Raw genomic sequence first — 13,886 nt, 5'->3', positions numbered from 1 at the left:
TCGACCAACTCCGACGAAACCTTCTCCGCCGCCGAGCACATGCACTTCCAGATACACACCGACCCCAAGACCACCCTCCGAGGCACCCTCGTCTACAGACCACCGGGACTACGCACACAGTTCAGCGAAGACATCGCAGACTTCATCAGCCCGCACGCCCTCCCCTCCGCCGACTACATCCTCCTAGGGGACCTCAACTTCCACCTGGAGAACAACAACAACAGAAACACCACCGCCCTGCTGGACAACCTCGCCAACCTCGGACTCAAGCAACTGGTGAACTCCCCCACCCACTACGCCGGACACACGCTTGACCCCATCTTCTCTTCCAGCAAGCACGTCTCCTTCAGCCACGCCACCGGACTCCACTGGACAGATCACAGCTGCATCCACTTCAGCTTCAATAGGACTACGACCCACCACCAACCGTAACGGGTCTCCCGCCGCAGCTGGAGCAAGATCTCCGCCGAGCAGCTCACCTCCTCCCTCAGCCAGAACACTCCCACCAGCACAACGGACCCCAACGAAGCAGCCAGCAACCTCACCAAGTGGCTGACCGCCTGCGCCGATGACCTCGCTCCACTAAAGAACCCTCCCAGCAGACCCGGCGGCAAGAAAACCCCCTGGTTCACCGACGAACTCAAGGAATCCAAGAAGAACTGCCGCACCCTCGAGAAAGCCTGGCGGCTCGACCACACCACAGACAACTGGACCGCCCTCAAACACGCCACCCGCAAACACCATCAGCTGATCCGCGCCACCTAGAAGACGGCACTCAAAGAACGACTGGACAACAACGCCCACGACAGCAAGGAACTCTTCAGCATCGTCAAAGAGTTCTCCAACCCCAGCGCCGGAATCAACGACATCACCCCCTCGCAAATCCTCTGCAACTCACTCGCCTCGTTCTTCCACCGCAAGATCGCCGACATACACAACAGCTTTGACGCACAGACCACGCACCCTACCACCAAACCAACGCCCGCCACCACCACCCTCTGCAACTGGACCCCGATCACCACCGAAGACACCACCCGCACGATGAACTCCATCCACTCAGGATCACCAACCGACCCGTGCCCACACCACATCTTCAACAAAGCCGACGCCACCATCGCACCCCATCTCCGAGACACCATCAACTCCTCCTTCCACACCGCCACCTTCCCGGAGAGCTGGAAGCATGCCGAGCTGACCGCCCTCCTGAAGAAACCAACGGCGGACCCCACCGACCTCAAGAACTACCGTCCCATCTCGCTCCTTTCGTTTCCGGCCAAAGTCATCGAGAAGACTGTCAACAAACAGCTTGCCGCCTTCCTCGAGACGAACGGATCCCTCGACCCCTCGCAGTTCGGTTTTCGGGCCAACCACAGCACCGAAACCGCTCTGATCGCAGCCACCGACGACATCAGAACCCTGATCGACAACGGGGAAACAGCGGCCCTCATCCTCCTGGACCTCTCCGCAGCGTTCGACACGGTCTGCCACCGAACCCTAGTGAAGCGCCTCAGCAACATCGGAATCCGAGAGAAAGATCGGAATGGATCATCTCGTTCCTCACCGGAAGAACCCAGAGAGTCCGCCTCCCTCCGTTCATATCCAAGGCCACCGAAGTCATCTGCGGCGTTCCACAAGGATCTTCTCTCAGCCCGACCCTCTTCAACATCTACATGAGCCCCCTCGCAGCCATCGCACGCCAACACAACCTCAACATCATCTCCTACGCTGACGACACCCAGCTGATCCTCTCCCTCACCAACGACCCCACCACCGCCAAAGCCAACCTACACGAAGGGATGAAAGACGTCGCCGACTGGATGAGGAACAGCCGCCTTAAACTGAACTCAGACAAGACAGAAGTCCTCATCCTGGGATTATCACCCTCCGCCTGGGACGACTCCTGGTGGCCCCCGGCCCTGGGCACCGCTCCCAAACCAACGGACCACGCACGCAACCTGGGCTTCATCCTGGACTCCTCCCTGTCAATGACCAGACAAGTCAACGCCGTTTCTTCCTCGTGCTTCAACACCCTGCGCATGCTCCGCAAGATCTTCAGATGGATCCCCACTGAAACCAGGAAGACCGTCACCCAGGCACTCGTCACCAGCCGACGGGACTAAGGGAACACCCTCTACGCCGGAACCACAGCCAAACTCCAGAGAAGACTCCAACGCATCCAGAACGCCTCCGCACGACTCATCCTGGACATCCCCCGGCACAGCCACATCACCGGACGCCTGAGAGACCTGCACTGGCTCCCCGTCAGCAAGAGGATCACGTTCCGACTCCTCACCCACGCACACAAGGCCTTCCACGACCTGGGCCCCAAGTACCTCAACGACCGCATGACCCTCTACACGCCCACCCGCCAGCTACGATCTACCAGCCTCGCACTCGCCACCGTACCACGCATCCGCAAAGCCACCGCCGGAGGAAGATCCATCTCCTACTTGGCAGCCAAGACTTTTAACTCCCTCCCCACCCACCTTCGGCGAACCCAAGACCATCTCTCCTTCAGGAAGCAACTCAAGACCTGGCTGTTCGAGCAGTAACATACCCCTCTCCCCCAGCGCCTTGAGACCCTCCCGGGTGAGTAGCGCGCTATATAAATGCCATGATTGATTGATTGATCACAGGGGTATGGGGAGGACGGATACTTTTTCATTATTGGGAACGCAACCAGATGATGCACTAAACCTAGCCTCGTTCTGATCAAGACAAAAAGGTGAGAAGGTCTAGTAACAAAAGAAAGATACCCTTGGAAACCAGATGTATCAGTGTACATATAGTAAAACTGATTCATAATCTCCTAACTATGACCTTCCTCATTTCAATCCAATGGGATAAATAGGTTCTTTTCAATTCCTGTTTGGACAGAGATGGTAAATTGTTAAGGTTTCCCAAAATCGATCTGTCAAATAAATCACCGTGGGCCATATGTAGGTGGCCAAATACCAGTCGGTAACACCGAAAATGGCTCTTTTTCGGCGTTACCGACCGGTATTCAGCCATGTGAGATGTACGTAATACCGAATTGAATCGATAATAACAAATCGTTAAAAAATTTACCGATTCCTTATTTACCGATTGGAAAATACCGAAACAATAAATACCGATTCGGAATTAACGAATCAGTAAAAGCCCCAGAAATGCGATGTAGCAAACATCGTTATTACCAAATATGACCAGATTCGGTAATAACGATTCAGTATTTACCACGTTTCAAGAGCAGGTGGTAATCAGGTGCAGTGCATAAAAACAGCCCCAAAATGCAACAGTGTGAACACAATGGCGGGCCTCTACCTCATTGCAAGACGGCTACGCTTGAGAGCAGCAGGAGTGAGGATCTGGAGACGTGAAGAGCGGGTGTACAGACTACGCATCACATTGTTCCAATTGACAGAACCTGAAATCCATGAAAGATACAGACTGCACCCAGATACCATCCTGGACCTAATACAGGACCTAAAACCCTATCTGGAGCATCAGACACCAAGGGCCCACGCTATCCCCACCCATGACCAGGGACTCTGCTGCCTGCACCTCCTTGCATCAGGAAGTTTCCAGGGTGTGATAGCAGCAGTGGGTGGAGTGTCACAGAGCTGTCTATCCCGTTTCTTCAACACCTTCCTGGATGCCATGATGGACAGAATGGAACATTACATTTCCTTCCCCAGTACACAGGCGGAGCTGCAGAGGACCAAGCTGGAGTTCTACCAACTTGTGCAGTTCCCACACGTAATTGGCTGCATCGATAGGACCCATATACCCATCTGCCCACCTGCATCAAGTGAATACATATACAGAAACCGCAAATCCACCCACTCCATCAATGTGCAGGTGATATGTAATGCCAAGTACATTATAACTGACATCGTGGCAAAATTCCCCGGGAGTAGCCACGGCTCGTACATCTTCCGGAACAGTGGCATCCATACACGTCTGCTTGCTGGTGAATTTGGAGACGGATACATACTAGGTAAGTCAATGTGACACACCCTGATGTACACCCTGGCTCAAGCTGTTGCTCACACAAATTAATGCCACTTACTTCTGTGCATAGGTGACAGCGCATATGCCCTCCGGCCTTATCTACTCACACCATATCTCAACCCAACCAACCCAAGGGAGAGGAGATACAATGTGGCACATAGGAGCACACGCAACGTGGTGGAGCGCACTTTTGGATTGCTCAAAAGCAGATTCCGTTGCCTCCACAAAACTGGAGGTGCACGTCTGTACAGCCCCATCAAATGTTGCAAGATAATTGCTACAGTACTAACTTAGCTAAACTTACTCCTAATCTTAAACAAATAACCAAAATGCTCATTAACAATGAACTTTTTCAGTAATATATTAATAAAATGAATAATCTTAAAAATTAAAAATACATACTCTCAGTTAAAAAATCCCTTAAAAATACAAACTCACACAACAAACACCCATAACTTGGGATTTCACAGCAACATTACACCACACAAACAACTATGAATGAATCATTTCACTTATTATCACTAAATAAAATAATATTAACATACAAATAGACCAATACTTATCTGCTCAGAAGCAGCAAACAAAAGAGGAAGAAGATGATGGCCTCATGTTATTTATGCACTTTAAGGTTCTTTTTGATTGTGATGTGTTAAGGTTCTACGAGCTTTTAATCGTGCTGCTCAGAAGTGGGAAATAAAAGTTAATGCATAATGCTAGCCTCCTGTCTTGACATAAAATCTTATGTATACGTCAGGGGTTCATGGCCGACAGACAGTCAACAACAGTTCACAGATGTGAGAAGTTGGCCTGGTATGTGATGTCCACTAATTAAATCGCAATTCATTCACCCGACTTGCTTTTTGACCAGAGATTTATTCCTGCCACTGAACCGATCACTTTTGGAACGGCTCCCAGACCCGCCGACCCGCCTATCGGCTTGGTCCTCGGACCTTACGAGACCGAGATTCTCCAGACTTACATAAAATATTCAGTCCTGACGTTTTAATGACTCCACGCCTAAGCTGAAACCCTTGACTACACCAACGAGATTCACAGACTGCCCCACGTGGCACCCACGGGACTCCTGATCGAACACAGGAGCCCGACCATTACTACCAATTATTCGCCAATCCGGCACTGCATTCTACCCATCTAGTCCTGAAGATGATCCTAAACTGCACGGATCGAAACGCCGTTGACTTTTCAGCCTGATTTTAGGCGCTTCCTGCATAGCAGTTCTCTGTGAAAATGACAAACAAAATCAATTGTTGAAAGTGTTTAGAAACCTCTATGTTCGAAGTCACTGTAAATATTTTTGCACAGAACACTTTGCGCCGTCCACACTGATCCCTCTGTCACTTGCGTCGCCGTAGTGTCACTCACCTCCCACTCGTGCACCTTGTACACACTTGGGTTATAATAGAATTTTTGTATCTACAATTTCAGTGCTGATATTAACTGTAATTTTGTCTGTCCTATCCTTAAAATGTTGATTAAACTGATGCTTTTAGCACATGTAATGAGTGTATAGAGTCTCCTTGTGCCTCCATGGATAATGTTTTCATATCCTTACTATTTGTCCTCTAATCACACCAGTTGGGATATTGTTTATTATATATACACTAATTAAAGTGGGCACCTTGCTCCAGTCCAAACAACCCTTATGGTGATTTAAGAGGTCAAATATAACCTTAGAAAGCTATCCAATTGGTAGCTGTGGAGTGCAGCCTTCAGGCTTAGTCTTGAAGAAATGTTAAGCAGCTTGTTTTACCAGAATGCAACCTTATTGTATTGGTTAAATGAAAGGAGAACCACACAGTAGTTCTAAGAATAAATACCTCACAGTATCTGCTAGACTCAGATAAACACAAAACACACAATACTTTAGCACAGAAACAATCATGATGGAAGGAACCAGAAAGCAGAGGGGACAGAGTCTGGGTCACTCAAGAGTGACCAGGGGTTCGGTAGACGAATGCCCACCAATGTAGGAGGCTTCAGCTGTGAAGAAGAAGACCTTGAATCTACAGCTGCAAGGACCAGGAGATGTAAAGGATGAATAGAAGCTAGATACGAGCTGTACAACGAAGGATGTCGAGTGCTGAGGGGTGGGTGTCCAGTGGGAGCACCAACAAGCCTTGGCAACGGCAAACCACAAAGAAGGTCAAGAAGGGTTGCGGTCTGGTCCAGCAAGTACCAGAGGACTCACCACAGCAAGTGGAGTCAGGGAAGGCCTGGAGCAACCAGGGAAGCCCAAGAAAATCAGGACTGTCCCTCAAATTGACCCACAGGCCGGAGGCACAGGAGTCGTAAGGGGACCTCTAGCAGTTTCACCAAACCACAGCTTGGAGGGCCTAGAGTGCTAGGAGGCAAAAGTCCTTGGTAAGAAAAATGTGCAGAGTTTGGGGCTATCGACAGCCCAATGCACAAAGTTGGGGAACATAAACAAGCATAAACACTTGCAAATGTACACGGTGGACAGGGGTTCAGGTTATGTGGTCCCCACAAGGGATACTGGCCTCAAACTTGGTGAGAGGGCAGCTCTACCTCTAGGAACCTAGGAACCCATCTACTGTGTTGCCGGAGCCTTTGGAGTCTGCAGGAGCTTAGGATCAGCAGACTGGTCAGTTGCATTATCGTGCCTGCAAATGCAGGGGAGTGACTCCTTCGCCCCAAGGGAGATACTGTAGTTGTCCGTGATGCTCCACAGCTCCTGCACAGAGCCTGTATGATGCAAGGGCACAGACCATGCCTTGGACAGAGAGGGGGTTGAAGTCGGGCTTAGTTGAAGTCCAGCAAAGTCCAGAGTGTTCAGACGGTCCAAGGTCGAAGGTCAGTGGTTTCTTGTTGAGAATCGTGTCCACATCGATTCTAGGGTTCTAAAGCCAGGTAAGCCCTTTTGTAACTTCGGGAAAGGGTTGGACAGATTCAGGGGACCCTCCTAGGGGAGGGTCAGGACAGGAGGGTCGTTATACCCATGTCCTTTGTCCAGTTTTGCGCCAGAGCAGGAGCTAACAGCTCCCAGAACTGGTTTGAACTGGACTATGCCCAGGGAAACCAAATGTGCCCCTCATGCAGACTTTCAGGCACTTTGGAAGTGTACCCACCTAGCTCCAATACACTAAGGGCCAGATGTAGGTAAATATATTTTACCGACTCATAAATACCGAATTTTACCGATTCGGTATTTATGAATCAGTAAAATATATGGAGGGAGATGTAGGTAAATCCAGATGTGGATTTACCGAATCTGTAAAAGTCGGTATTTACCGATTCGGTAAATACCGACCGGTAATGCCTATTCATTCCCATGGGCTTTGAAGCCCATGAATGGGCATTACCGATTCGGTATTTACCGAATCGGTAAATACCGATTTTCACAAGGGTGCAGGGGGTGTCACTTTGACACCCTCTAGCACCCCCAAAACAGGTTCGGGTGCCATGTGGCAGGCATACCTGCCCTAAGGGCAGGTCTGCCTGTCATATGGCACAGGTGTGCATGCACACCGGAATCGGTATTTTACCATCAAATTGAATTTGATGGTAAAATACCGAATTTGTAGGGCTTGTGGGACTCAGAAGAGTCCCACCTACATATCATATTTACCGAATCGGTAGAAATACCGATCGGTAAATTTACAGAATCGGTAAATTTACCGAACGGTAAATTTACCGATTCTGCCCCCTACATCTCAAAATCCTTTTACCGGTCGGTAACGGCCGAATTCGGCCGTTACCGACCGGTAAAAGCCTACCTACATCTGGCCCAAAATCCTGTCTGGGAGGTGGTCACACCTCCCTGTGACAGGATACCTATTGTGCTGCCTTCCTCTGCCCGAGCTTGGCTTAGCAGCAGGAGGGAAGAAATGTGTCCCTGGTCGGCAGCATCCATTTGGTGCTGTCTGGATCGAGATGGCTAGCACCGGGAAGACCAGGGACCCCCAAAGCTTGCTTCTGAGGGGTGGAATCATACCTCCCACACCGGTTGCCGGTGTGGGAGGTATGATTCCAAGGTGTGGCATGTTTTGTTTCGGCCATTTTCGAGATAGCATTTATCACGAGGATATAATGCACCTCTACCTATATGTCTGCCCGTGTCACAGACAACCCAGGAGAATAGTCCCTGAAGGCTGCAGAGGGGCTCTGCTCATGCAGGGGCACCCTCTCATGTAAACCCCAGTACCCATCCTTCAGGATTGTTAAGGCCTGCTATAGGGGTGACTTGAAGGTTTTAAGTGTAGTGACCTATAGCTATAGTAAACCTATATCTTTCGTAAGTGGTGCAAGCAAGCACCAGCTTACACAGGCTGCACGGGCAGGCCTGTAGTTCCATTTTGCATGGCCTCTCATGGGTGGCATAATACATGCTACAGTTCATGTGAGGCCTCGGGGGGTAGCTATGCCCCAGGTGCAGGTGTACCCTAGGGATTAACAAGGGTTCCGCAGTATCCAATCTGGAGTGTACCAAAGTACATGCATAACATTTTAAGGAGAAGGCAAAAAGACTGGGGTCCTAATTATCATGATCCCAGTCAGACTAGTCAAAAACAGTGTAACATTAAGCAAAAAGTGGGGGTAACCATAAGAAGCAGATCCTACTTGCCTACAACAGGTAGATACATATGTGCATTTACCATAATATTATAATGTTGAGTATGCTTGAGATCCTTCAATAATAAGCATTCTATATATGTAGGTCAAATGGACAAATAAGGTTGGTACACTAAACATTCCAGCTTTTATTTAGATAATAATTTATCCGAGTCCCTGGGGGAACGGATTAGTGCACTACTTGAGAACATTGCTTAAATAGTATCTTCCTTCTGAAGGGTGCCTATTCTATAAACAGGGTAGTCCAGAAACTCCACTGACTCCCCATACAGAAGAGATGCCAATTCAAGCTGCTGACCCTCGCACACAAGGCTCTACTCAACCAATGACCTGCCTGCATTAACCACTGCTTGAACTTCCACCAACTACTGAGAAGACTATGCCTTGCCTCCCTTACACTTGCCCATATTGCCCACATCCACCGAAGCAGAGGTGGAGGGCGCTCCTTCTCCCACATCGTAGCAAAGGACTGGAACAGCATCCCCACACAACTGTGGCCCTTCACCTCACTTCCAGAATTCAAATGGCCCTCAAGACCTGGCTGTTTGAATAAGCCTCCGTTGCCTGCTAGCACTTGGATACCCTATCGGGTGATTAGCCTCACTTTATAAACCCTGATTGATTGTTGGAGGGTATCAGGATTCTGGAGCTATCTCTTAGTGGCAAAGATGACATGTTTATAAGGAAGATAGTTTGTTGTCTAGAATGAATTGTTTTCTGGACAATGTAGACCAGCGGATGGTGTCAATAGGAAAAAATTGAATTGTGCTAAAGATTGAAGTAATGCATTTTTTCTGGAACCAACTACCAGCATAGCTGGAGCATCTAGAACCATTGTGAGTAAGGCAAGTTATATTTTGGAGTTGTGATAGTCGCACATCAAGAAGACTGGTAATTAAAACAGTTGTTTTCACAAGATGTATGTTGTTACAACGCGATGTTTTACATTGCAGTACTTTACGACGCATGTTTTACAACGCAAGTCGTTACCACGACATGCGTTGTTGGGGGCTGGATAGTGAATAATTTAATTTACTATTCCAACTCCAGTCCCCGTGGATAGTAGGGAAGGAGTTGGATAGAAAATTAAACTATTTACTATCCTGGAGCGCCCCCCCAGCGCAATTCGTTGTTACAACTTGCGTTGTAAAAGTTGCGTCGTAAGGGAACTGCGGTGTAACATCCGCGTTGTAAAGGATGTTCCCCATTTTCACATTGACAGATTTTATTCCCTGTAATTGATGTGTGCTTGGAAGTTTAGGCCTGTATTCAACATAGAGTCTGGAGAATTTGAGCACTCCAAAAAGGGTAGTGTGCATTCAAGTCTGTGAAACATGTGTTGCTAGATTTGCATGTGTGGAGCGTTAGGGCGGGGCTCTCAGTAGGATTGCCACTTTTTGAAGGTTAACTTGAGATGTTAATGAGCCAAGTTTGTACAATCCTAGATCGATGAATTGTTGGAACTCCTCTTCTTCAATGATGGAAGATTTTACTCCCCGCAGGAGCCGGTGTCTATGAGATCTTAAGAATATAAAATGACATCTTTTTATTTGTTTAGGATTTTTACCAACCTCGAATCCAAGTAGCAGTTCAACTTTAGGTAAGTGTTTGGATCCATATCTTCTTGTAAAAAGCACCTTTGGCATTTACCTTAGGTAAGTTTTCAGTGTAGTGGAAAAAGATGATTTGTGGTAAAACAACAATTAAAGGAAAGTGAAGGCCAGCCTGAGCAAGCCCCGCTGCTATCAATAGGACCCGATTTAAATGTTAATAATGGTTGAGTAATCAGCCTAGCTGCAATTTACCTTGAGAAGGGTAAGGTGTCTCAAGGGAGTAATGCATGGCCATTGCCTAACCTCAGTATGGTCAGAAACAGAGCTAAGTAATTAAACTTCCCTTGAAGGATGAAAAGCATTACTCCTCACAAGGGTCTGCATATAAATATATATACATGTGACTTTGAGAAACTAGAACTTGTTGCATTTTTGTTTATTGTTTAGGAGTTGCACCAACTTCGACTCAGGCTAGCAGTTCAACTTCAGGTAAGGGTTTGAGCCCCTTTAAAAACCAATTGCTTGCCACTTAACCCGGGTCAGTTTTGAGGGCAATGGAACAAGATGATTTGAAGGAAAAAAATGTTTGCATTTTAAATGAAAATATTGATTGAAATGAATTTGCATCTTAAATTGAACATGTTAATATAATTATTTCTGTTGCAGCGAATGATTGAGAATTAAGGATCATTTATATGTATTCTGCTTTTATATAAAACACACTAGTTCTGTATGGGGAGGAGAGTGCATTGCAGAGGGTCATGTGACTGGAACAATAATAATGTCCACGAAGAACAAAACGATATTTGAAATACAAGATGGCATGTTGTGTTCATGCTGAGGTTTCGTAGCAGACAGAACCTGAACAACAGTTTACACATCCATACAATCAATCAATCAAGGGTTGGTAAAGCACAACTACTCACTCGTGAGGGTCTCAAGGCACGGGGTATCTGTCTAAGTGCTGGGGTAATTCGAAGAGCTAGGTCTTGAGGTCCTCCGTGAACTGGGATAGTCTAAGGTGGAGGGATGGGGTGTTCCAGGTCTTGGCAGTGAAGAAGGAGAAGGACTTTCCTCCGGTTCTGGTCTTTTGAAATCGTGGGACGGTGGCCAGGGCGAGAAGGCTGGAGCGGAGGTGTGCATGGAAGGAAATAGTAAGGAAGGGGGACACCCTCTGGAAATTACTTTCAGGTCAGGGAGTAGAGGGGAGAAAAAATCGGAAACAACAAAGAGAAAGCTCCCTCTTGACCTATAATTGCTTATACCATAGGAGTTACCTCTCAAACATAGGGCATACACCAACAATATCTACACAAAATGTAAATTTTTTCTCATTTTATTTCATTTTTACAGTTTAAAAAAGTCTTTTTTTTCTCCTTTTTTTATATCATATTTTTCAGATTCATCAATTTATAAAAATATATATACATTCTGACAAAGGCTACAAAGAAAACATTTTACAACACAATAAAGTTGTGAATATATATCCTTAATTTTTCAAATTCATGTAGAACATAAAAGCATTTAAATGTGCACAACCAGGTAAAGAGCCACACATACACCACATGCATACTCCTAAACATCCATCACATCACAAAAATGGCAAAAGGAAGGGGTTTCCGACAGCGTTGAAACTGTAGTCCAATTAATGACCAGAGTCATTTAGATTTCAAAAGAAGAAGGGTCGACGCGTTTCGGTGGCAAAACCGCATTAGGGACCACCTTCATCAGGACCAAAACAGAGACAATACGGTATAGGATCTCTGAACCTGGGATGCGGATCTGGAACAATATGCAAAAAAAGAAATAATTTACTAATATGCCCTATAATACATAGTCTGTTATAATTTACATTTGAGACAACAGTATGGACCACCACACACACTCAAAGTTCATCCAACTTGACACCAACAAGTGAAACCTTATATCCCATAAGACACAGTGTGTTACCCAATAGTAAGGAAGAAAAGAAAAAATTGTTTTATTTCTATATTGCACAAAGTGCTAACATATATAGCACAATACAAGGACCTCTTCAATAAGTACCTTTCTAAGACACGTACAAGCTTATGAAGATACTCCTACTGGATTTCGCACACTTTAGCCCGATCTAATGTAAGGAGAGCATAGAAAAATACCTTAACCTTTCTGCATTTAATCAGAACCTCAACATTTTGCTGTTTATAGGGTAAGCATGGTCACTAATGGGTACCTGGAGATTTGTAGAGGTCCACAAAGCCAGTTTTATATTTCTTTCTTTATTAGTGGATACGGTAGCTGTATGCTGAAACTTATAACAATGACAACAGTTGCTGTTCAGCCCTGAACACATTCTAGTACATCTTGAAACCAGAGAGGTGTGGCGTGGTGTGGAATCTGGGGACCACGGTTCGATCCCCGGCTCAGGCTGCAGGTTAGCCCAGCACCATGTGACTCTGGGCAATAGCTCGCTTAATCTTCCCGACAGCGCCTAGAGACCCTTACGGGTGATTGTGCGCTTTACAAATGTGGACTTTACTTTACTTTAGCCTGCCAAAGAAAAACCTTTTACCTGAAAGGTATATACGAGAGATGAACGCAGCAGAGGACGACTTATTATTATCTCTAAGATTGGCTTATTCTTCATTAAAGGTGTGGAGGGGACACCACATCTAAAATAGAGTAATTAAACATACATAACATATACATCCTTTCAAAAAATGAAAAAGCCATTTCTCAAGATACCTACAGGCCTACTTACTTTTGAATGTTTTTTATCGTTGCCGTATAGATGTCATCTAATCCTCATAGGGCGGTGTATCTTAGTAATGTAGATGCCTCCAACAAGAGCATTCTCTTGTGAGATAACGGTATCAACATTAAGGAGAGTCTTTCAATCCCTAATGCAAAGCCTTTCTGCTTATCAAATATAATTATTTATACAAATACATTGCATTTGTTGGAATAGACATATTGCAAGAATCCTGGGATAAAACGATAACACTCAGTGTTTAAATACTCCCTCTCCTTGACTATTTTTTCACTAACCAATGTTGTAAAGCATTCAGAAGCAGCATATTAATTCTCTTTCGTAGTGAGAGAGTGCAGGGTTTACATCCTATACGCGTGCGCTTTACCAAACCCAAGGTTAAATGCACACACGTTTAGATTAGAATATTCCTACCCTTTATAAGACGATACAACGGTCAGTGCCTCCCACACGGATCCGACATCTTTTCTAACAATTGTTCGACTTAGATCCCAGTATTCACTTACGTTTTGCATAGTACAAAGGTTTTAGTCCCCAACACAAGCCGCCTCCGCCGTCATCCGCATTTCGCTCCGTGATCAAGGGTCAGTATCAGACCTCCCTCTTAAATATCCCGCGGAAGTTCAGTAACCCACTGCAGCTGCGAAGACTTAGTGTGATCCATCACCCCGAGTCAAGACGTTGAAAGAATAGAAAATGGACCATCCGGTGCCGCCATCTTAGAGTGTAGTCCGCGAACTAATGAGGCGCTAGAAATCTATTATTAAGTCCTCCATTTACTAAAGCAATATTTAAATGCAACTATCCATTAGGTAAATAGATTGTCAAGAAATAAGCAAGTAGCTAGTATTCACAGTATCAACTTAAATAAAATGCGATGATGACACCTAATAAGCACTAATAGTAAAAGACGGACCAACCTGCTGCCGCCATCTTGAGGTGGTATCGGCAAAATAGTAAATTGCTGAAGTCTATTCTTT

This window comes from Lissotriton helveticus, chromosome 5_1 (genome assembly GCF_964261635.1).
Source record: "Lissotriton helveticus chromosome 5_1, aLisHel1.1, whole genome shotgun sequence".
Taxonomy (NCBI): Eukaryota; Metazoa; Chordata; class Amphibia; order Caudata; family Salamandridae; genus Lissotriton; species Lissotriton helveticus.
Note: the sequence above shows the minus strand (reverse complement) of the source record.